Genomic DNA, 26,375 nt, shown 5'->3' on the forward strand with positions numbered 1-26,375 from the left:
TATATTTGTTCGTAATATCACTTCCTGTAGTGACGTTATGACACGGTCGTAGAGGGTATCGTTGAACTTCGACAGGTTTTCGCTCGGCTAATTATCAATGCTGGTTTTCCCTTTAAATTTCGAAATAAAATCTCTGTGCAGCATTTTAAAAATGTTAACAATAATGAAACTCTCCAACCTCCGAGCGAAATGAAAAAGGTTCAGCTTGATGTATTTCCGGCGGCAAGATGGAGAGTTCGATGCGGACTTAAAAGCAAAAAACGTTATTTCCTCTTTCTATATAATGTGTGTACTTATATTCCGAATGCAAAGTGACAGTGTGCAGGGCTGCCAAGAAATGAAGCTCCTTCTTATTATTTTCTTGTTATGTTTAAATGGTGAGTGGAACATCGTCAATGTGGTATAATCAGGTGTATTCACATCTTCCGGTGTTGCATCTCAAGAAGCTAGAGCAGTTGTTATCACACACACACACACACACACACACACACACACACACACACACACACACACACACACACACACACACACACACACACACACACACACACACACACACACACACACACACACACACACACACACACACACACACACACACACACACACACACACACACACACACACACACACACACACACACACACACACACACACACACACACACACACACACACACACACACACACACACACACACACACACACACACACACACACACACACACACACACACACACACACACACACACACACACACACACACACACACACACACACACACACACACACACACACACACACACACACACACACACACACACACACACACACACACACACACACACACACACACACACACACACACACACACACACACACACACACACACACACACACACACACACACACACACACACACACACACACACACACACACACACACACACACACACACACACACACACACACACACACACACACACACACACACACACACACACACACACACACACACACACACACACACACACACACACACACACACACACACACACACACACACACACACACACACACACACACACACACACACACACACACACACACACACACACACACACACACACACACACACACACACACACACACACACACACACACACACACACACACACACACACACACACACACACACACACACACACACACACACACACACACACACACACACACACACACACACACACACACACACACACACACACACACACACACACACACACACACACACACACACACACACACACACACACACACACACACACACACACACACACACACACACACACACACACACACACACACACACACACACACACACACACACACACACACACACACACACACACACACACACACACACACACACACACACACACACACACACACACACACACACACACACACACACACACACACACACACACACACACACACACTATATATATATATAATTATATATATAGGTAGCACGGGGACACACTGTCACCTGGTATCGAAGTTTCTACTTTCCATTTAGACTGCCTAACTTTGTCATGCATTCGCAACTTCGTTTCTAATCGCCCGCAGTTCACAGTTAATAATTACTCCTCTCCTCTCTCTTATGTTACGTCGGGTGTACCACAAGGAAGCGTCTTCTGTCCGTTGCTCTTCTTAATTTACATTAGCGACTTACCGAACAAACTTCAAACTATAATGCGAGAAGTTGCTGATGACTGCATTATCTATCAAACAAATATAGTACTGGCGACCACACTGCAGTTCAATGCAACTTGGATATGAATAAAATTGGGTAACACATGGCTAACGACCTTGAATGCCTCCAGGTGTAACATAATCTCTTTTACTCGAAAGCCAGCTGCTTCAATGTTTCCTTACACTATTAGTAACAACATACTGTACAGAAAATTGAATATAAATACTTAGGCGTTCCCCTAATACCACACCTCTGGTGGGTGGATCACATAATTGCCATTTTAGTTAATGCTTCCCGGTCATTAGAGTTCCTGCGTCGCACCTTACATAACGGTTCTTTTAGTGTGCGTAAACAAGCTTATTTAATATTTGTTATATCTCAACTAGAATAAGCCTTGTCTATTTGGTACTCCTATCAGTAATACTTAGACGGTAAGCTAGAATCAATCCAAAACAGGGCAAGTCGTTTCATTACACGAGATTATAGTTGTCATTCAAGTATAACACAAATAAAGCTGGTACTTTCTCTCTCTCCTTGTATTTCTAGCTCTTTTACAAATTAATCCATGTCACTCACTCGCCGTTATTGCACCTGTGACAACCCTGTTATTTGTAAACAAGATCCCACGCTAACTTAAGTTTTAGACTCATTCATGGCTGTATTCATGTCTAACTTTTCTACTCTCCCTCCTATTATGCGCCTGTGGAATGATCTTCGAGACCACACCGCCTCTAAGCGCTATCATCAAATTTTCCATGATCATCTAGTCAAATATTTTATCTGAAATAATACTTACGACGTTTCAATCTGTATCAGGAAGTCATGACTCTTGTTTCACTTTATTTTTCCCAGTCGTATCACCTGCGGGTCTATTAATTACTATTTCCATATCTGTAAGTTATACGCGTGTTTTCTGTCTGGCTAATTTTATGTATGTTCTCTTATTTTAATTATTTTGTTCACGTTGCGATTTTCTTTTGCTTAGATGTTATGTTTGCAATGATTACTTAATATATTTTTGTATTTAACACTATTCGTTGATACGGATTTTGCTTTTCCAGGTAGTGTTATATGTATGTGTATCTGTTCTGCACCTCATAGACGTACTTGGTTGCTAGAGGTTACATACAAGTGAAAAATTGCTTCATACTGTTTCCAAGTTTATTTGTAGTCGACGTTTCGGCAGGAGCCCTGCCGTTCTCAAGACTGAGAAAGGCAGGGCTCCTGCCGAGACGTCGACTACAAATAAACTTGGAAACAGTATGAAGCAATTTTTTACTTGTATATATATATATATATATATATATATATATATATATATATATATATATATATATATATATATATATATATATATATATATATATTTCCCCTTTATGTTATAATACATGAAGGAAAGAAGCCAACAGTCGACGAGGCCAAGGAAAGCATTGGGGATTATACTTTGTCTTATTTGTTTTTTTAATTTTTACTTCGATAATCACATAAATTAGTAATGTAATCTGTTCAGGGGAAAGATAATTAAACACGAAGTAGAAGAAAAAACAACGTGCCGATGGTGGGATCCGAACCCACGACCTCCGAATATCGCATCCGGTGCTCTTCCAACTGAGCTACATCGGCCGCTGTCCCCCCTGCTACTTTCTCGGGTATTTATGTTGTCTGTATACGAACCTTGCGAGTGTTCACCAGCGCCACCCTCAACCATAGCGGCGGACGTGGAACGTCCTGTGTTACCGCCAGCGTCACGTAGAACGTGATCAAGAACGAGGGCGAAAGCTGTGAAGCCATAGGTAGCGTAAGAGTGTTCTAGCACAGCTTTCGCCCTCGCTCTTGATGAGTATACTGAGTATACTCTTGAGTATGATGATGAGTATACTCCTGAAGTTGATGAGTATACTCCTGAGTATGAGTATACTCAGGAGTACAATAAAAAAGAAAGACGACAAACGTGCTATTGCACACCAAATTTTCTGGTGCTGCTTAGAAGAGCTGTGTTTCTTGCAATGTAGTGAACAAATATATGCGTAGAGCATAGAAAACAAAGGGTGGCATCTGTCATGAAAGAAGCCAGCTAATCTAGAGAATATATTCTGAGCTCGGTATCTTGCTGGAAGCACATTGAAACAGTGTCAGGACATTTTAGTTATCCAGTCATTTACTTCTCCTTTGAAATGTTACTTAATATCTTTTTTCATGCTTTCAATTTCATCATTTCTTGACGTCTGTATTTAACCTCGCGAAGTCTGTTCTTATGTTCGCAAAAGTCTATAGTATTCTCGCAAATGACTAAATAATTATTTCAATATTTTTTTATCAAAACAGAGTCTATTGCTGATGATAAAAGTAGGCGACGAGGAAGGCCGCAGTTTCCACCTCCATGTGAGTATACTTTGGCCCTAAGCGTTTTGAAGCCTTTTTCTTACGTTTTCATTTTCACTCTTCTGTGAAGAAATATACCGTAGTAACATATCGATTAATTTCATATATAATGAGCTATTAATTAATCGCAAATGAAAAAATTTACTTTTAACCTATCACTCAAGATGCTACGCCTTTGACTGCTACACCTCACAAATCTGAACTACAGGTTTTCTATCCATGTTATAGGTTTTGGTTTATGCTTGAAACACTTTCATTCATCCATATGCAGTCTATATTCACTATATATAGACTATACGCTATAGCCCATACATTTCTTAAATTAAGTTTGTTGAATAAACCGAAACGTCCGTGTATAGTAAAGCCTATAAAAGAATACGTTGCTTTTCGCTACATCGAATCTATGTGATCTAGAGACTACAACTTAGTGAACTCTTTTCTTTCGGCCACTGAGCGCGTGTAGGCTTTAGACAATAACGCTTTTAATTTCCTCTTGGCTACGGACAATATGAAGATTGTTTTTAAACCCAAAATTGCAGGACACCTTTCTAATTCTTTTTCCTCTTCCGTATTTACAAGCTGTATTTAGATCGAGGTCTATCATTTCTATCCGAAGTCTATCCGCGGCCGGTGTGAAATAACCGCCACTACTAGGATTACTTAGAATGTCCTTAGGTTCTGTAGTCGAACACTGCAACCACTGAACCATAATGGCGAGGCACTGCTAGAAACGTTCCTTAGTCGTTTACAAATCTTGATTTGGAAAGAACGCCACTTAGCAGGGTGAAGGTCCGGAGCCTAGAAACAAAAAGTAACTCAGTTCCAGCCTCGATGCATTACAGGTAAAATATCGGACTCGTTAACTCTGAGCTAGTCATCTGCAGCTGTGGCTTGTGGTTGTGAGCAACCCTAACAACAAAATAAACATTTTCTTTGGTTTTCGCAGGATACAGCGCGGTAGGTGCGCGCGATAAACGATATGTATCAATAATTACGTCCAGATTTGTAGACAATTGGTTGATAACGCCTGCCAACAGATACCGAATGCGGACTTCTGCGTTCTTACCGGTTTTAGACTCGCCAGCTTCCCTTCCAAAGAGGGTGGTTGTTTTTGACAGCTTGGTATAGCGCCTATAGCTGTACGGTGGGAACTCGCGGAGTACTTATGTGAAAACAATACAATATTTCTAATTTGTAAAATAGCTGGCCTCATAACGCGTACATATTCGGCTCGCATAACTGATGACGAGTGTTTTGTAGCTCGTTGATATTAAATTAGCTGCGTTGTAAATCCGGCATTGCCTATATCAGTGGAAATAGGCCTATTGGGATAGTTCGTACAGCATTTTTGAGATGAATAGCGATTACTCGTGAAGACAACCACAGATAGAGGAAAACAAATTTTTGGTACGGCAGTGCTACGTCTATATAAAAATGGCTCAGAATAAAAATATATTTTAGAAAGCGGCGAATCGTAATTGATACTAAAGCAGAAAAAAGTTGAGGACACTCAGGAAATACCGCGCACGTTACTTAGAATATCAAGGTCAAGGAGATTGAAGGTATAACATAAAACAATTGAAGCCGGTGTGATAGAAATGATGTGAAGGAGGACCAGGAGTTGGGCTTATTGGCAAGTATTCATAACGTTAGCATCTTCTATAAATCTTCAGCATCTAATATAAATCCTTACCAACAAGTCGAACATCGCTACGAGGCTCGAGAAAATCAAGCTGCTGCTGGCTTCCTCGGACATTCATTGTTCTTTTTAGTTAAAAGAGCCGCGGCACTTGAAAGCATTATTTTAGGGAGAAAGGAACTATATGAAAACAAAAAATAGATAATGCTGACTCGTTCCGGGTCAGTGAGCTTCATGCTTAAGTGAATATCAGAAAAGTTTATTCGAAGCCCCATGCCTAAAAGTTATCAACGGCCTTGTTGTCCCTTGGTCTTTGCAAACCAGAACAGCTACAGGTCGTTTCAGGGTACTGGCGAATGCCTTGTGAGCTGCCAACAAAACTAAAGAAGCGCAGTTCCCAGAACGCGGTATAAAGGATAAGGGTTGTGTCGCTAGTTCTGGACCCATTAATACTTGCAGAGCAAAGTATAAGCACTGCACGTATTGGTTAAAGGTCGTATAAATTACGAATACATCGTTGAGGTGTGCCTAGGTTGACTGGTACCTCAAACAAGAGAACAGGGTTCATCATGCACTTGGACCTGACCCAAACAGGACTCAGGCCACTGGGTGTCGCAGAAGTAATCTTCAGTCTCCTTGGTGCCCCACCATTTGCCCTCCAGATTTAAGGCCTACCGACGCAAATTATTAGGTGGCCTACCGTTGCTCCGTGGCGTCATTTCTTATGGGCGGCCTGAAATCTTTCATTTCAGCTATATTTTAGGATCGTAGTAATGAAGGCATGAACACGTAATTATCATTTTTAGTAGGAGCAGTTAATGCCGATTCCCAGGAAATGGCAGACGGCTGAATGACAGAAGTACTTAGGTGGCCGTATGCTTAATGGCTTCTCGATCCTGGCAGGGGGGATGGCAGACTTGTTGCGCAGTCTGATCACCGATTATACGGTTATGGGCGACTTTCCATCCAAGACTTCCTGCTAACCTACCACCCCTAGAGGGCAGCAATCTCAATGAGGTGTCAGAACGACGTAGTTGTAGGTAAAGATTTGTTACGGCACATTCTGCGAAGTAATGTTTTTTATTTTTATTTTACGAGTAATATTTAGTTGTTATATTGCATTCAGTTGCACTCTCTGAACATACTGTCTTCTCGTATGACAAAAAGCAATTATTTTGTTTCTTTAATATTGTCACGTCTCGGTAGAACACCAAGGAGGACCTAGCGATAGATGGTTTGAATGGTAGACCAGAACAAGTCTTGCGTTCAAGCTTCTTTCACTTCCAGGCTCGCGCTTGTCGTCCCAGATGCCATCTTTTGCGTCGTCTTCTATATGCGTCATTTGCCCCCCTCCTCAGGAAGCATCGTCTCGATGAGGTCAGTCCGAGTTGTACGGCTTCATACGCACAACGTGGACGACGTCTGCTTGTTGCTGGCGTCGCTTTGATGTCGACACCTTGTCTGGCACCACCTCATAAGTGACGTCGGTTAAACGTCGCTGGACAACATAGGGCCCGAAGTATCGCCGCAATAATTTTTCGGAGAGTCCACGGCGGCGAATAGGAGTCCAGACCCACACTTTGTCGCCAGGTTCGTACATGACATGTCGGTGTCTCTGATTGTAGCGTCGTGCATCATGCTCTTGCTGATTTTTGATTCGCACACGCGCTAGTTGTCGAGCTTCCTCTGCACGTTGAGCGAATTCCTCGGCGTCCTGATCGAGGTCATCGGTGTCAGCATTTGGGAGCAACATTGCATCCAGCATAGTTGTTACTGGTCGCCCGTGAAGGAGGCTGAATGGTGTCATACGAGTGGTGTCTTGGCGTGCCGTATTGTAGGCGAACGTGACGTAGGGAAGAATTTCGTCCCAATTTTTGTGGTTCACGTCGACGTACATGCAAAGCATGTCTGCGATGGTCTTATTGAGACGTTCCGTCAACCCATTGGTTTGGGGGTGATAGGCTGTAGTTTTACGATGACTGGTGCCACTGAGGCGGAGAACGGTCTCCAAAAGTTCGGCCGTAAATGCAGTTCCTCGGTCTGTTATAATGAGTGCCGGGGCGCCATGCCTCAGGACAATGTTCTCAACGAAGAACCGAGCTGCTTCAGCGGCGGTACCCCTTGGCAGAGCCTTGGTCTCCGCGTAGCGGGTTAGATAATCGGTGGCGACAATTATCCATTTATTCCCGGCTGTGGACGTCGGAAATGGTCCCAGGAGGTCCATGCCGATTTGTTTAAAAGGTGTCGTTGGGACTTGAAGAGGGTGGAGTAGGCCAGCTGGTTTTACAGGAGGTGATTTACGGCGCTGGCAGTCTATGCACGTACGTACATAGTGTTTCACTGTCGCCGGCAGTTTTGGCCAGTAGTATCCATGCTGTACTCTAGCCAAAGTGCGGGTGTAGCCTAGGTGACCGGCGGTTGGCTCGTCGTGACACGCTTGCAAAACTTCACTGCGGAGAGCTGATGGGACGACGAGTAAATGACTGTTTCCCCCTGGGCGGAAGTTCTTCTTGTAAAGTACGTTGTTGCGAATAAAGAACGAAGGCATTACTCGGGCGAAAGTCTTAGGCACAACCGTAGTTCGCTTTTCCAAGAAATCAATAAGAGGGAGCAATTGCTGGTCCTCCCGCTGCTGTTGGGAGAGCGTTGCGTCATCTATGACACCTAAAAACGCAGTGCCTTCATCGGTCATAGTGGAAGGCTCGACCGGTGCTCGTGAAAGGCAATCAGCATCCGTGTGCTTCCTTCCAGATTTGTAAATAATGGCCATGTCAAATTCTTGTAATCGAAGGCTCCAACGCGCGAGTCTCCCTGAAGGGTCCTTTAGGTTCGTCAGCCAACAGAGAGAGTGATGGTCGCTAACGACTTCAAAGGGGCGAGCGTACAAATAAGGGCGGAACTTCATAACCGCCCATACCACTGCAAGGCATTCTTTTTCGGTTGTCGAGTAGTTCGCTTCCGCTTTAGATAGGGTCCTGCTGGCGTAAGCAATTACTTTTTCCAAACCATCCTGGCGCTGCACCAGCACAGCACCTAAGCCCACGTTGCTGGCATCCGTATGAAGCAGTGTAGGGGCGTCGTCATCAAAGTGTGCCAGAACAGGTGGTGTCTGTAAACGCCTCCGCAGCTCATTAAAAGCTTGTTGCTGTTCTTCACCCCAGCTAAAGACAGCGTTGTCACGCGTCAACGAAGTTAATGGCCAGGCAATTCGTGAGAAGCCAGCAATAAACCGACGATAATAGGCGCAAAGACCCAGGAAGCGCCGTAATGTCTTTTTGTCCGTAGGTGTTGGGAACTTGGCGACTGCGGATAGCTTTTCAGGATCAGGCCGCACACCTTCTTGGCTAACGACGTGGCCTAAGAACTGCAGCTCCTCGTAACCGAAGTGGCACTTCTCGGGCTTTAGGGTGAGGCCTGCAGATCGTATGGCCTGAAACACAGCTAGCAAACGGCGTAGATGCTCTTCAAATGTGGCCGAAAACACAATCACGTCGTCAAGATACACCAGGCATGTTTGCCACTTAAGTCCCGAGAGCACAGTGTCCATCAGCCTCTGAAATGTTGCTGGTGCAGAGCACAAACCGAACGGAAGCACCTTGAACTCATACAATCCGTCGGGAGTGACGAATGCTGTCTTCTCCCGATCCCTCTCATCTACTTCTATCTGCCAATATCCACTTTTCAAGTCCATTGATGAGAAGTAACGTGCATTTCGTAGGCGATCAAGGGAATCGTCGATGCGAGGAAGAGGGTACACGTCTTTTTTAGTCACTTGGTTGAGCTTGCGGTAGTCTATGCAAAATCGTAAGCTGCCGTCCTTCTTTTTAACAAGCACCACGGGGGAAGCCCAGGGGCTCTGTGACGGCTGGATAACGTCGTCTCTAAGCATTTCGGCCACGTGGCGCTGAATGGCTTCGCGTTCTTTCGGAGCCACACGGTAAGGATTTTGTCGAATTGGGCGAATCGAGTCATCCGTAATGATTCGATGTTTTGTCAAGGGCGTTTGGCCGACCCGTGATTCGGAAGCAAAGCAGTCTCGAAATTGATCTATGAGATCCAAAAGGCGGTCCCGTTCTGAAGAAGACAAATTTGGACTCACATCGACGATGGTTACGGGCGTCTTGCACATTGGCTCTTCCTGTTGCAGTGAGAAGCAGTGCTGCGCATTTAGGATGCTGTCGAAAAAGGCCACAGTTGTGCCTTTCGGAATTTGCTGACGCTCGTCGCTGAAGTTTGTCAGCAGCACTTCGGTCTGTCCATCGGTCAAGTTGACTAGCCCCCGAGCTATAGAAACACCTCGGCTTAGTACCAGGGTGACTGCCCTTTCGGCGATTCCATCGCCGGTGTGCGCCACGTCGCACTTCACTTGAACAAGAGAGCATGATCGCGGAGGTAATGTCACCGTCTCCTTGGCGACGCGTAAGGGCATCAGTGGTACTTCCGCATAACCAAGGTCTCCATGATTCTTGGTGAAGGCAACGACGCTATCTCGAATGCTGATTACAGCCCCATGAAGGCGCAGAAAGTCCATGCCCAAGATGAGGTCTTTGCAACAGTCAGGGAGAATAACGAAACTGCCGACAAACACCGCGTTTCCTATTGCTATCCGGGCAGTGCACTTCCCTGTCGGTGCCAGTAGCTGACCCCCAGCACTTCTAATTACTGGCCCAGTCCATTCAGTTCTTACTTTACGCAGCGTATCAGCCAGTTTCTGGCTAATAATTGAAAAATCCGCTCCGGTATCCACTAGAGCATGTACCTCCAGCCCGTCAATAGAAACGGCGAGGTCAGCACTAACAATTTCATCCAGGTTGTTCGTCTTTTTCGGCATTTGCGGCGGAAGTGCAGCAAGGTCGGCGCTGTCAGCTTCGTCGTCGGGGCTGCTCATCTGGTGCGGCATTTTCGGCGGTAATGTAGGCGGCATTTTCGGCGGTAGTGCGGCGATGTCAATGTTAATGTTAACAGCGGCGTCAGAAACACAGGTTGTCGGCGGTTGCGGCGGTGGTGAGGGGTTTGGCATTTTTCGACTGGTTGCAACCTCCCCTCGCGAGGTTGCGGCTGTTAGTTTCCCCGGTGAGGGCTCGGGGACCGCTGTCCGCTAGCGTCAGCAATGCTACGGCGCATTGGCGAAGGATAACGCTGTGGTGATGGGGAGGAGCGGCGGCGGAAGCCCCGGGACTTGTTTTCCCTGCTGACCGGAGGGTCGTCCTCGATTTGGGCAGTGTCGGCATTGAAGTGTTGGCGAGCAGAAGCAGGCGGAAAGGCTTGCCCCTCTTCGCGGTAGCGGCAGTACCGATACACGTGGCCAGGTTGTCCGCAGTAGAAACAGAGTGGCCGGTTATCATAACTGCGCCACCTGTCAGTTCGGCGTGGTTGAAAGCGCCTGGGAGGCGCCCACTGAGGTCCATGGAAGAGTCGCGTCTCCTGACGGCTCGATGAGCTCGATGGGGCGTAGTCTGGAGGCGGGCGACGAAGGACTGCGGCATAGCTCTCATGTTGCTGCTCCTGGTAAGGTGCAGGAACGTCGGCCGTGAAGCTGACCGGTTGTGGAGCGTGGTATGGTTCCGAAATAGCTGCCGCGTTGTCGACGGGGTGAGACTGGTTACATGGTGCAGACGGTGATAAGGCATACCGAATTTCATTCCTGACGGTTTCCACGAGGGCCTGTGATGACTGAGCCTTCGTAGCCGTAATTCGCTGGAGCTCCTCAAGGACAATTTCTCTAATGAGGTCTCGAAGAGCGGTCCTATCGGTTGCATTCAGCGCCGCCGCAGTCGTCGAAGCACAGTTAACGGGTCGGTTGTACTGGCGGCACCGGTCTTGTAGGGCTCGCTCTATAGCAGTAGCGTCCTTAACGAACTCTCTCACCGTTTTAGGTGGGTTGCGTACCAAGCCGGCAAACACCTGTTCTTTTACACCATGCATGAGATGCCGTAGCTTCCTTGGCTCACTCATATCAGGGTCGGCACGGCGAAAAAGGCGAGCCATGTCTTCCGCAAACATAGCCACGCTCTCATTTGGCTTCTGGATGCGCACTTCAAGCAGGCGCAGCGCATTGTCCCGTCGGTCAGTTCTCGCGAAAGTGTCGACCAGCTGGCAGCGGAAGTCATCCCATGTGGATAAGCTGGCCTCGTGGTTTTCAAACCACGTTCTAGCATTATCCTGAAGGGCAAAATAAACATTACAAAGCTTCTGGTCTGCGCTCCACTGGTTTATCTTGGCCACTCGCTCAAACTGGTCGAGCCAGTCCTCCACATCTTCAAACGCTTCCCCGCGAAAGCACTCTGGCACCTTGGTGTTCTGTAGAGTCACCGGCGTAGGGTTGGTATGTGCCATGGCTTGGGAGGTCTGAGGAACTTGGGCGTTTGAGGAGTCGTTCGGTAGGTGACTGTACTCCGGCGCTAGGCCTAGAAGGCGGCGGCTAGCACGATGGACAGGCGTGTCGACGTTTGGGATCCGCTGTGGACTGCCGGAAGGAGTCCTATGCATACCCCAGCGCGCTCCACCAGTGTCACGTCTCGGTAGAACACCAAGGAGGACCTAGCGATAGATGGTTTGAATGGTAGACCAGAACAAGTCTTGCGTTCAAGCTTCTTTCACTTCCAGGCTCGCGCTTGTCGTCCCAGATGCCATCTTTTGCGTCGTCTTCTATATGCGTCAATATCATGGCACGCCACATTGATGTCGCTGCAGTTCTGTCTACTGCGCAGTAAGAGAGCAGGTAAAATGCTCTATGGGGTTCTGCGTTCCGATAAACTGAAACGTAAAGTGCGACAATGAGCTCCGTTATGTCAATGCGAAATAACAACCTTTAGCTGATCTAATTACATCAATAGCCGTTCACAATGGCACCTTTCCTCAATATCTTTATTCGCTTCAAAATTATTTTTCTTCTGACTGGCGCGGAAGGATGTTCTGCGAGGTGTAAAAATACAAGGCAATCGCACTGAAAACTCATTGCCACTAAAAATTACGGAATGCACACATGAAAGCCTTAATAAATTTCTGATTGAATTAAATTTGCATTTCTTATTGATTTTTGGCTAGAATCATGTAAGCTCACTTCTACATTATTTGTTTTTTCTTTACAGACGTCAACAAATCCTTGTGCATAAAGCAGTTCGACGCTTCTGAATCGCGGAACTTACCATGCACATGGGTGGGCTTGAAGCGACTCTATCACTATGATCCGCACACTGGACACTGTAAATTATTTCTGCATAAATCTTGCGATGACTGCAATGAAAATTGTCATAAATCAGTGAGGCTGTGTCTGGAAACTTGCAATCGTAAGTGTTCATGAACTATTGCCAACTTATGACACAACGAGAAAATTCCTAACGCAGGGTTCCATAAACCGCAATTTACACAATCGACACACAACAGTAAGGTGCAATCCACTGCGACTTCGGCAGCGAGAATATAAAGAAAGCAAGTTTGTTTAATCCTCTTTTCGAAAGCACAGTTTCCCCTATTTTAGAAGATCAAGCTTTGTGGAGTACGATACAGGAAGCGTATATTCTATAGCATCGCTGCGACCTGTAGGGCAGCCAAGTGTGCGTCACTCCTCTTGAGCGGAAAGTTTCAATATTGTTCTCAGTCAATATACGTCAGTGCATGCTCTGAAATGGATTCGTATAAACTTCACTGACACCTTTCTGTGATGTGCAATGTTAACATGCCCCGCCGGGGTGGTGCAGTGGTAAGACGCTCGACTACTGTGCCGGAGTTCCCGGGTTCGAACGCGACCGCGGCGGCTGCGTTTCGATGGAGGCGAAACGAAGTGGCGTCCGTGTGCTGTGCGATGTCAGCGCACGTTAAAGATCCCGAGGTGGTCGAAATTACTCCGTAGTCCTCCACTACGGCTCCTTTTTCTCTCTTTCCACTTTCATTCCCACCTTCCTCCCTTCTCTTATGGCGCGGTTCGGGTGTCCACAGAGCAAGTGTGACATTTACTGCTCTTTTCCCTTCCTGTGAACCAATTCAATTCAATTCAATGTTAACATGTACACTATGGTGCAGAGCCGGCTGCGTGTTTTGTGCTTTTGACGCCATTTTTGTCGAAAAGAACAAGGCTGCGAGGCCAGATTATCAACTGAATTGACGAGGAAATACGGTTTTCCAATGGTATAAAACTGGGGATATAAATACGTGTTCTCTGTGGTTGCATATTCTCCGAGACATGCCATACGATCTATGCTACACACCTGTGAAGGAGACTATGATTCCTAGACTCTTTTCGCAAAAGTGGTGCCAACAGGAAACATTTAGAAAATTTTGTAAGTGATTACGTATGCGCGGAGTAAGCAGCCCTATCACTGCAGAATATAAAAAAAATAAATATAGTGCATGCTGAATAGGCTATGGCAGGCAGTTAGATGTGTTAACTGTTGTAAACAACACTGGTGATTGGACCGGAGCGATCGAACAAGTATTGAAGCACTGAGCTTGCTCATATTTCGCTGTTTTCAAAATCCTCCCCGCTGTTGCTACATAAAAATTTTCAAGTCGCCGGTGGGCCTTCCTGTGCGTAGATTTTAGTCTGAAAAACTCCACATCTGCTACATTGGCAAAAATGCCTCTTTGGAAGCTTAGGACGATAAAGCTGGGAATATTTCTGTTCATCGTCGGATCCTCGCAATCCACTATCAAATTATTGTGGTTCAGGAGCCTTTGCTCACCCGCACACCACGGGTACTCTTTTCATGCCATGGCCCATTAACAACGCGACAATGAACTTAAGGTAGCGGAATATTTTAGTAAATGGTTGTGTACACTGCTGTGCCGACACTCCAGATAGTATCTCAAAGCCAGTCATGTTCAGAATGTTTTGCGCCGCCTTCCCCGAATTCGCAATATGAGTTTATTGTTTCAATTCCTGAATTAATCTTTACTCTTGCCCGTGGGCGGTATTTCTCTGCATCTTGTGCTTACGGTATTTCTTATTCTACTCTATAGAACTTCGGAAAGTACACTCGAACTGCGCTGCTTCATTACTTCGATGAGATATTGGTGTTCAATGCTATTCCAGAACACTGGAAGATCAGCAGCCTGGTTACCCTTTTTTAAGCCTCGATGTCTTCCTTACGGGCTCACGTCCTATCGAAAAGTCACTGTGGCAAGCTGCGGTTGGGAACGTTATGGAGATATTGGTGCTGGTGAGGTTGAAATGATTTCTAAAAACGAATAATATTTGTCTGGACATGATGACTAAGTATTGCCGGGCACGCTCATAGATTGATAATGTCGCCGAATATGGGACGTCTTTGGGGCAAAAAAAAAAATGTCGCCGCCGACTAGTAGCTGCAGTCTTTATAGATATAAAGAGGGCGTACGACAATGGCCTTCAGGAAGCCATTTTTGATCCGCTCCACTAACTGTGACTTAGCTTATTGGCCGCTCAGTCAACGTGACTATACCAGCAGAAGATACTGCTCGTCATCAGGCGTACCGCTGGATTGCCCAGGGAGTGTGCTTAGCTCAACTTTACCGCTGCGATAATTCATTTGATCTGTGAACTTCTAGACAATATCCACATCAGTGCATATGCTGATGACATCTGCATCTGGACTTCCCGTTCGAGAGCCCAGAACTGCGTGTGATACTGTAACGAGCTGTGTCGTCGTCATCGAAATACCTACGGCGTCAAGATTTCCTCTCAGCAGCAGAATATTGAACAGTGATCACATGAAAAGTGAAATGTGTCAGATGTTACCTGATACCTCTTCTCTTTTACATACCCTATGATTTCAATCACGGATTCTTGGGAATTATAATTGACTGTAGTCTCTCGCGGACGAAACATATCAAAATTCTGAAGAAATATTTTGCGCATTTTTGTCATGTTTTCCCTTTATAGCAAGGACAAATGGACGAAACTGAACACTGCCCACTACAACTTGACGAGAATATTTGTAGGCTACATCAGCTACAGCCTCCCGATACTCTCTGATAGGAGCATTTTCTGCTTGTGGACTGTAGAAGCACAGGCACTCAAGATATGACTTCGCTTGCCATTGTGCACCTCAAACAATGACACGATTGAAGAGGAACTTTCCCACCTAATATGAATATATTTGACAATTGTATTACTTCATGTTTATTACGCGTGCTGAAGCGATATCGTTAGCACGCACGAATGACGATTCCGGATTAGCAGCCGGGAAGCAGTTGTTCACGTGCACTTCGTTGCCATCAGTTGCAATTACCGCCGGGTTGTGCGCCCGTATCATAACTTCCAACCACCATGGGGGAAGATTAAACAGATGAGCCTGCATATCTCCCAGATGCTGAAGAAATCGATGATGAAAATTAGTGTGCTGAATTAACTTACTCCAAAGTACATATAGTCAAAATATCAGAACTGTACTCGCGTGTATTTTACGTATCTATATTAGCACAAGCGTCAAACGAGCCATACAACTCTCTTTTTCCGTTTGGCGATAATCCCACATAGACTGCTACTGACGTGTAATACTTGAGGGATCAATTTGCTGCAGTTGTGGGCAAACACGTGGAGTGCTCTGTGTTCACAGGCTCAAATCAGGTATTAAACATCTTGGAGAGTTTGCTGCGCCACGCCTTGCGCTAAACGTCACGGAGCTCCTTACATCTGCCAATACCCAAGGCTACAGGACAATACTTCAATAGATCCTTGCTCACTGCGAGCTCTACGTAATGGAGTAAGCAGATGTTGTAGCAAAGCATGGCCACTGCAGTGATCTTCAAGCAGTTGTCTTTTTAAAGAAAGGGTATCACGTGTCTTATTTCGAATTGCATGAGGAGCGGAGACGGTGGCTTACTGGGCCCAGCCAGACACCCGAAACATTCGTCTAAGAAGAATAGATCGGACATTGTCATTTTGTTTTAGGTGGGAAATTATATGCAATTATACATGCTTTATCGATACACTGCGTTTAAAAATTGCTTTTATGCGAAGATACTTGCATTTAATTGGACAGGAGTGCTCCCATGAATGTTCAACTGGTGGCGTAAATTAGTCGTGTGTCCAGTGTATGCGCGGAAAAGGATAATGCTAGCTGCTTCTTTAAAGAATTGGACAGCAGGCCTCTCTCGGGTGATTCACTTTTGAGTGCTTAGACTAACAAGTGGAAAGTTCTGCATGTAATGTGGCCCTTTTGCTATTTCTTGAGCGACATGGTACTGGAATCGCGCTTGTGGGACAAATTACTGCATCATTATATTTGTATCATACCTCTTCGCATCACATCCCCACACACTAGGATTCCTTTTTTTCTCTTTTTCCTCTTACCTGGTATAGTAGGAAACCAGATTCTCATCTTTCCACTCGATAGCTTTGTCGTGTCGTTCAATAACAGCATTCAACCATCTACAATAACGATAAATTTAAGCACGCGTATTTTTTTCTTTTACAGCAAATTCAAAGTGCTTGACCACAAAATGGGGACACCAAGATGGTATTCATAACGGCTACACTTATCGGGCTGACTGGGGCCTCTGCGTGCCAAGGAAATTTAAAGGAACGAAGACGTGGCCGTCGGTAAACCGATTCAATACTTTTGATGAATGCCACGAAGCATGTACCCCGGAGGAACAGCAGCCGAGCCTTAAATAAGTGATACCGCTGCACTGAAAACATAGCCTGCACATAGCATGGTTATATTGGTTATTAGCTCATAAACGAATACAATGTTATAGTCTGTTCCAGAACTCTAACTGTTAACGCATTTCTTTTAATAAATTATACCTAAATGACAATTGCTTTCACTGAATTCTCTTTCATTGAAGTACTGCAAACTCATGAGATAATGAAACAAATTATTCACAGTAAAGCACATATTGGCTAGTGAGTGAGCGAAAAGTTTGTTTTAAGGTTTATGATGCTCGAAAATGATGCTCGAGAGTCAGTAATAACTTAGAGAGCTCAGGTTTATTGTCCAAGTTAAGACTCGAGGCATATTTGCTGCTACCTGGCGTGAGCCGCACAAAACTATTGTGCTACGCTGTGTTCTTGTACAACTTCGCTAATGGCGGCAGGCGTCCGCCAAACGGGAGGTTCATTGTCTTTGTTTTCTTTTGAAATTTTCGTCTATAGATTTTTAAATGCTTTCATTGGGTTCTATAACCTAAATTTGTACTGTGAAAAACTGCGCCGAACTTAACACACCACAAGAAAGAAGACGAGACAAAGGCGCTACTCACAACTGAATTTATTGAAACCCATGAGTGATCTTATATAGGCGAATTTTCCAAAGGGAAAGAAGGAAGGGGAGAAAGATAGGAGAAATTATCAAACGACCATCGAGAACGCAAAAAACGCAAACTCGGTTAATGAATAACAGAATCTAAAAACCTAATTTCGGAGGCCGGAAGAGATAATGAGGGGATGCTGATACATCTGCTGTCAAACTTCTTAATTTAGAAAGCCTCCAAACTAACACGTGCCGTTTTATCCTTACTCTTTCCAAGAATCTTCGTCTCATTCAACCTGGCCCCGCATCCGTTGCAGTTGATTACGTGCGCAACCAAATGTGCGTACTTGTCTTTTAAATCTGACAAATTTCGTGCATGCTCCCCCAAACGCTTGTTGATGCATCGGCCGGTTTGGCCTACGTACAACTTTCCACACGTCAAGGGAATAGCATAGACCACTCCAACAGAACATTTTGTAAACGGAGAGTCGTGCTTTATCTGGCAACCCCCTTTTCTTGGGTTGCAAATTCGGGGGCACAACTTTCCCAACTTGTTGGGAGCCGAAAAAGCGACACTCACGCCATGCCTGTTGGCCACGTTCCTCAGGTTGTGCAAGGTTTTGTGCATGTAAGGCACAACAAGCGGCTTCTGCGTCCTCCGTCGATCCTCTCCAGTGCATCTTCGCGTTCCACTCTTGATATTTTGAAGCAGGATCTCGCAAACTGCAACCAACACAGAGCAGGGGAACCCAGCCGCCGAAAACCGGCTCATCTGATTATGGAAGCTGGATTGCAACTGGTGTGGGCACGATTTCCTGAGCGAAGACTCTAAGCAACGCGAAGCTACTGCTCTTTTCACAGTTTTCGAACGCATAGAATCATAAGGCAAAAGATCTTTAAAAAAAAAAAGGTCTTTTGCCTTATGATTCTGTGCATTCGAAAACAAAAACAAGGCAAAAGATCTTTTTTTTTTTTAAAAACAAAAGATCTTTTATGATCAGTGATTTATGATCAGTGGCCTGACGAGTGATGCAGAACCTATTAGTTTTAATTCTTTAATAACGCCTTTTAAGGTCCTTAAGTGGCCTATAATTTGCAATGATTCCGCTCGTATAGTTTCAACATGCTTGTCATTTAAAGTTGGGGTAGAATACCACGTCTAATTACTTTGATTCATAACGCTTTATTACTACGTGCTCCGTATTTCCGTAACTTAAATGTAACGGTTGGTTTTTATTCGCAATTGTCATTTCAATATTTTGTGGAAGTTTATCTCCATTTGGCAAGTTCTACTCTAGTTATAAAAAAAGGAAAACGCATCATTTAGTAAAACCTGACCATTAATACTATAAACGGTTCAATACAGATCAGAATCATTAGCATAAGACAGAAGATTAACAGGAGTCTTAGAAACAACTTGGACGACATCATTAAATTATATGTATTATGAAAGGGATTTAAGAACAGATCCCTGAGGAACGCCTCATAAAGTATATCGACCGGTGATGTGTGTTGATTATATCCAAGGAACTGGGTTCTCAAGTGAAGCAATCTGTGAGCCACGGGAGTAATTTCTCACCATAGGTGACACTCAGAAAGTGCGGATTTTGGCGAGAAGTTTAATATGACATACCTTGTCGAAAGCTTTGGAATGGCCAATGACAATGGTTTTGACCTATTCACGATTGATAAGTAATGAGGCAATATTGTACGGGGATTTAATCAACTGAGTCAAAGTAAAAAAACCTGCTCGAAAACTAAGCCGATGATTTGAAAGAATGAGCTAGGTTAAGTACGGAATAATGAGATTATGAATAATATGGTCAAGAATTTTGCATTAAGTAGATATGAAAGAAGCCGTCATGCAGTTGTAAATTATTTGTTTATTGCCTACTTTGTGAATAGGTGAATAGGAATAATATAAACATTTCGAACTCACATGAATGTTTCGAAGTCGAGTGATTTCTGAAATAATATTGGTAGGTAACGTGCACACCTTTCAGAAAACTTCTTTAAAAACTTGTTAGGAATGCTATCTAGGCCAGGGTGTTTTGTGGAGTCTATACCAAATAAGAGGTTATGAATTCCAGAGCAGGATGTTCCCATTGTTGCAAACACTACTAGTTGAAATGAGAATCCAATGAAAGATTACTGTTATTATATATGAAAAAACGGATGTAAAGTACCCACTGAATGCTTCCGAGATCGTGTGTGTGTCAGTGAAGGAGTCATTTGCGATGACGAATAAACCAGTGTTTGTGAGAAGGCGGATTCATTCTCTTAAAAAAACAGAAGGTTATAAAGATACAATGATTATCGAGAAAGTAGTGTTTTAATATGTCTCCAGCGTCATGCATTCAGTCTTGAGTTCTGCCTTTAAATGTGTTGGACAGTAAATCCTGGTTACTTTTGTTCGACCGGCAACGTAGGCGAAGTGGTGTTATGCGACGAATAAGCTTTATTGTCTCTAAGGTATACCATGTGTATTTAGGATTGCATTTTACACTCTGGCTGTGTAATAGCTTTCATATAGTCAGACACAATTGTTTAAGTTTTAAGCGTTTCCGACTAGCACATTAACGCCACAAAGCTTGCTAGAAAGCAGAAATCATTAAGGGAATCCGGAAACATACAAAGACGACCATCACTGCGAGCATTTAAAAAATTTGTAGCAACATTGTTTGCTGGCTTTTCAGGATCACAACAAACGAAAAATTCAGCAAAGCGTGAATTATGATCGCACCATACCTATACAACTCCACACAAAAATATTCACGCAATAAATCTGCCGTGAAAAAAACCGATCGATGATGGAGTATTCTCTAGGGGGGGGGTTATCAGCAACATGAGATAAATCAAATGGAACAGCCCGTCAATCAGTGTATTACACAGAGCCTTGTCGCGGCCACTTTCGATCAAGGAATTTCAATTGAAGTACAGTGCATTTAAATCCCACAAACAATCCAAAATAGAATTTCCGTCATCATCAGGTGCCCCAACTGCTACAAATAAATTACATACCTGAATCTTGCACCAGACAGACTCTCTTTATGGGAGTTCGGGCAGCGCCGCGTACTCTATGTCATCTTTGATGAAAACTGCATTACCACGGCCGCGACAAAGAGCCTATGGTTAAAAACCGACTATCACGGGGATAAGAACTCGTTATCAGAAAATGTTCGTCCAACCAAATTTCACTGGCACATATTAGTGACGTTTCATGGCATCCGGCACGAAAGTGAAATTAAGTTACTTATTCACCAACCTGCGGGCGTTCATGTTCGAAACAAATTAGAGTTTTTTTAGTTGGATTTTAAGCATAGTCTTTTGGAGTAGTTATACTGCCGAGCACTTTAACAGGGGATTTATTTTCATTATGTTATGAGTATCGAATATTGTCGATACAAACAATGGCTAAACTGTAAACTAGAGTTGCTGGCATTCATCCTATCTTCTGTTGAATGTTTTCATAGTAATATATGCAGAGAACGCACGCGTGCCGGAACCTCCTCGTTGTGTAGTCCGATGATCCAATTAAATTGCTAAACTTGACCTTATAGCAGATTTAGTTTGAAAGTTTAAGGACCTAATGATCAGAGGCCTAACTTCCAGTTGGGTTGAACTGATGCAGATGAATGAGTCTTCTTCGTCAAAGGCATCACGTCACTCAAGCAAGCAGCAATATAAAATTGTTCTTCCTACATCAACGAGGAGATGTATCGTCGTGGTTACTCAGTTAGTCCTGGAGCATTATTCGAGAGAGGGCGAGTATGAGTGCAATTATAAAACTACAAATACGAACATAGATCATAATGCTGCGTGGCCGATTCGTAGGAGAGTTGAACTGTGTATCGTACATGACCTGAATGATGCAATAAGAAACGCCGTTCATGTATCATACTGTCCTTGCGCGTTTAGAAGGCCTATGGGGTAAAGCGTATAGGCGAACTAGTTTACAGTCAACCCGGTGAAATTTCCAGACCTTTAGTGGTAACCCTACAGGAACGGAGGCCGGCTTCTTCAAAAGTGACAGCTTTTTCGGTGAATTCCACTGTAATGAAACGAACGGCTGGCAAATTTGTGAAACGAAGACCCGCATGTTTAGCGTTGCATGTGCAGTATCTTTTCGTACTGCTAGTACTCTCGGTTATAAAGCTTGAACTATCATAACATATTCAATTTTGTTATTGAATCGGACTCTGAATGCGCTTTAACTTTCATCCCAGATTAAAGCATGCTACGTTTTCCGCCACGTCCTGTAGCCTGTCAGGAGGGAAATAAGTAAATCTTACCGTGATCGAATTGTTTCAACGCCTCTAAATTTTCCCTCTACCTTAACTCCACATGCAATGAACCAGTGCTAATGAGGGGGTTATGAAACGACCATTCTAATATCTGGGAATAAAAGAGCAACCTTGAATGCAACATACAGAACCGCTGTACACATACCTGCACAAAAGTTTTTTATGGGGTTTAAAAAGCGACTCAGAGTATGGTGGACGCCGCAGTGTAGGTTTCCGGGACATTCAGTAGCCAGATGTTTAACGTGCACAGAGCACACCACCGTCTAACGTTTTGTCTCCATCGAAAACCGAAAAGAGACCGCCGCGGCAGTGATTCGATCCCGCATCTTTGGCCTTAACCACCGCAGCAATGCGTGGGGCCGAACAAATGCTTTTATTTTTTGATGTAATAGACCATGACAATAATCAGCTAGTGTAATGTTTGTCATATCCTCTTTCGTATGCCTTGAGTGTCCAAAGTCACGCGAAACCAATTAGCCTGTTATATCACTTGTAAGAGAATTGGGAGGTACCCGTGGTCAAGCGGACAAACAATCGCAACTTTTTCAGCAGCACAGTGTGTAAAACACTTCCTCAGGACGGACAAACTTTGCGCTCTTGACCGCTGCATACTACGCGTGCCTCTTAACGCCTTAATCGCAATGGGCTGTAAGTAACCATGCGCACTCAAATGTACCTTTTGAATATGCTGCCATGCTGGGCCAGTCACGAAACAAAAGGAAAGCATCTCGGAACATGATGGTTGGCTTCTTTATTTTTGCGCTGCGGAAACAACGGTGAATAACAATTTTATCGCGCCTTTCTCATGACAGCCCTTTTAAAGACGAAAACTGGAAGGAAAACTATGGTAGATAGTTGCGAAAATAGTGCCATTTCTCTGTCTACATTCATAACCTACCTCGAACGAGATGTTATGCACTGACGGTCGGACCACAAAGACGAAGCAAACGTCACTCTAGCGGGTCGTGTAACGGCTCTGGAAACTTAACATTTCAGAGAGCGGTCACACCAGCAGGGGGACAAGGCAAAGGCATCCGAGCCACCGCAGCCCACTGCACATGAAGTTGAGCGGATGAGAATAGGCGGGTGCTTAGCTTTTGTGCTTCCAGGATGAAAAGATGCGCCTGTACAAGAATAGAGCTGGTAAATGGGGAGAGGTGAGTAGAAGGGATGGGTTTATCTGTGATGTCAAAGAATGCGGGTGCTAGAAGACCAAAAAAACAAAGTTTGTCTTCAAATTCAAGAATGTAATAGCCTTTCACAGTACCCACGGCTTTCGCAGCTTCATATTAAGGCGGAGCTTCAGTTCCCTCTTCTTTTAGCTTGGATGCTCATTTACTATTAATTTTCGAGCGCTGTTGAGAAAGCATGAAGTATTCTGAAATAAACTGCAAATAAACATTTACTTTGATGTAGGCAAGCCCCGAAAAAGCAATAAATTAACTGTGTGTCCATGAGATGACTATCTTTTCGCCAACGTTCCAATGAATCTAACACGCGCAGATAATTTTATCCCTATGGACGATTCCAGTTAGCCACAGCCAAGGTGAGCTGTACTGAGCCTTGCTGAAAGACTGAATATTATACTTCAGCAGTCTGTATAACCAGTCATTTTGAAGGTCTAGCTGTTTAAATGTTATCATCCCACAGAAAAGTAACAAGGCTGAGTCGGAAATAAAATAATTGTAGGCTAGATATATATTCTTTCTGAAGCAACAGAAAATATGTAGTGTGCCCCATTTGTGATTTGGGACAGACGCCTTTGGCTCCAAGATCGCGATCATGTCTGTGCCTCTCTGGATGAGTTACCTGGCGTCATAAAATGGGCTTAAGCATGCTCTGTTTTCGCAATTTTGTTAAGACAGTTTGACATGCATGTACATGAGATGTATTAACTTGTTAGTAATCACAGCTAGGTAATAAATATTCAATTATAAAATATGTTATTGCTTATGGCTGGCGACAACCTTCTTAATGAACGTGGTACAGAATTTTTCCAAGAAAAAAAAACTGAAGAAAAAGCAGAAAAAGAAATCCTAATTCAGGCCTTGGACGAGATCTGAACAAGTGGCGACATGAACGACCTACTCAATTTCCCGCTATATAGGTCCAATTAATATACGTAGCTCTCCGCGTTAGCAACTTTCAGGCTGTCGGCGTGAGATGTTCAACTCATCCACTCCATCCAACTTCATCTGTCCGCCACACACACCGTAAGATATGGTACGCAGCAATTGCCGAGTGAAAGCTGAAGTTTTAACGTTTTTGCTATTTTAATGCATCCTTTGAGCTTGTCCTGTTATTTCAAAACTCGGGACAATCCTCAGAAATTAAAAAAAAAAACCATGGCAAACATATTTCTTCACCGTGGGGAAAAAGTTTTATTCTACAATATGGTTGTCTTATCTTGTGCACTATCTTCAGATATCAAATAGGTGTAATAGTCGAAATGAAGGCTAAGTAAATACGTTCTTACAAATTTAGCCTTGAAAGATGGAAACATAAAATATAAAATACACTTGCTTGCGTCTGAAAGTAATGTTTCTTTCTGAATTATGTAAAGGGGTTGGGCATTTATGTAACATTATGTCTGAGACATACTAACACTAACAAAATACTTTAAACCTAACGTTTCAGGACAAACCGGGTCTCTTCATCGAGGGTGGCGGATATGCAGGAAGCTTCGTTTTCTCTGTCCAAAAACGTGGAGAAGTTCATTAGTGTGTGAGGAGAACGACGTTCAGGGATTCCTGTTCACCGTCGCAGCTTTGAGCCATTGGTACCATCACTGAACGTGGGGCTTTTTAGGCGGATTGTTTCACAGCGAGTACGGTCACCATGCTCCTCGAAGTCGACTCGCCGTGCTCTTAGATAGGGACCCTCTCAGAGTGCATTATTAGAACGTATTTTTGTGTTGCCTCATTGCTTGATCGAGGTTTTTAGAATGCTAGCTCTTCTGCTGCAATTCGTAACGTTCATCTGACGCCAGGATTTGACTTCATGTGCAGGGCGTGGAGACTGCACCGCTCCCTTTTCGCACGTGCGGCGCGCGTAGCCGGCGGAGCTCGCTTTTGCTTCTACTTCACGCACGTGGCAAACGTTTTCGTACCAGTGCATATCTCGACAAATATACAATATTGCCTAACACAATCCCACACAGCCTTCCAGTCCCCTGTCTATACTCCCACTATCACCAGCGCTGCCAATTTAGCTCGCCACTTAGGACTTCCCCTTCCAAATGTTCTCGACACTTTCTTGTCATCCAAGCTAGCTGGGGTGTTCTTTAGATTGGCAGACAGTAATGGGAAAATCGACCGCGAGAACCAATGTTCGCCTGCGTTTCCGTGGCGTTCGCAGACAGCTATTGAACAGTCTAACTACGCCAAACCATGTCCGATCATGCTTAATCAGGCTTCCGCTCTGAGTTAGGTTAATCCGGATAGAACTCCAGCAGCCAAATCCTGGAAACGCGCCTAACGCGAGACTGCCTTCATCAGATTCCACCAAGGTATTAGACGATCATGACTTTATACATAACGATCCTTCTAAAACCCTGGAGAGGTTCTATGATCTGCAGTCCCGTGCAGCTTTAAGCAAAAATTTCCGCTCCGATTGCTTAGAATTCCATTAAAATCGTGGGAAGCGTTTTAGGGTGTAAGCGTTAGTACCTCGATGACAGACAAAAAACAGAAATGTGACGTGTACAAACCTACTATCACATGCCAAAATCCTGTTTTGCCCTAAATGTTTTTTGGTAGAGGGTAAATTTAGATAACAGGTTCGCTGTCTTCTCACCTGCTGTTAATGACACGTCGCGAAGAGCACTTCAATTTCAGTCAACTGCAGCGAGGAAAAAGGCTGCATATTCATTTGAAGCATGATGAATTCATCTGGATCTTTGGGCCAGTTCGCGTATGGCGTCATACAGATCAGAACGATGTGATCCCTAATACTTTCCTCCTAGCGGATAACCTTTCATTAAGTCGCATGTTCTGAGTGACTTTAATCAATGAGCAAAATGAGGCCGCCGCTTCTTATTTAACCGAATTTATAATGACGAACAGATTTACATAAATTCTTTTATGTGAGAATATTTCTCTTTCAGAAGCAATAAGGCAG

General features: G+C 44.2%; 1 long non-coding RNA gene across 1 annotated transcript; it reads left to right on the forward strand.

The window, feature by feature from the left end:
- The first annotated feature begins 235 nt into the window (after positions 1 to 235).
- On the forward strand, positions 236 to 17,518 carry LOC146176198 (uncharacterized). Its single transcript, XR_014701505.1, has 4 exons — positions 236 to 377; positions 4,084 to 4,140; positions 12,871 to 13,068; positions 17,176 to 17,518. It is a non-coding gene; the product is annotated as an uncharacterized LOC146176198 (long non-coding RNA).
- The last annotated feature ends 8,857 nt before the right edge of the window (positions 17,519 to 26,375 follow it).

Source organism: Amblyomma maculatum, chromosome 10, assembly GCF_055883805.1.
Source record: "Amblyomma maculatum isolate TAMU_Amacu chromosome 10, ASM5588380v1, whole genome shotgun sequence".
NCBI classification, from domain to species: domain Eukaryota; kingdom Metazoa; phylum Arthropoda; class Arachnida; order Ixodida; family Ixodidae; genus Amblyomma; species Amblyomma maculatum.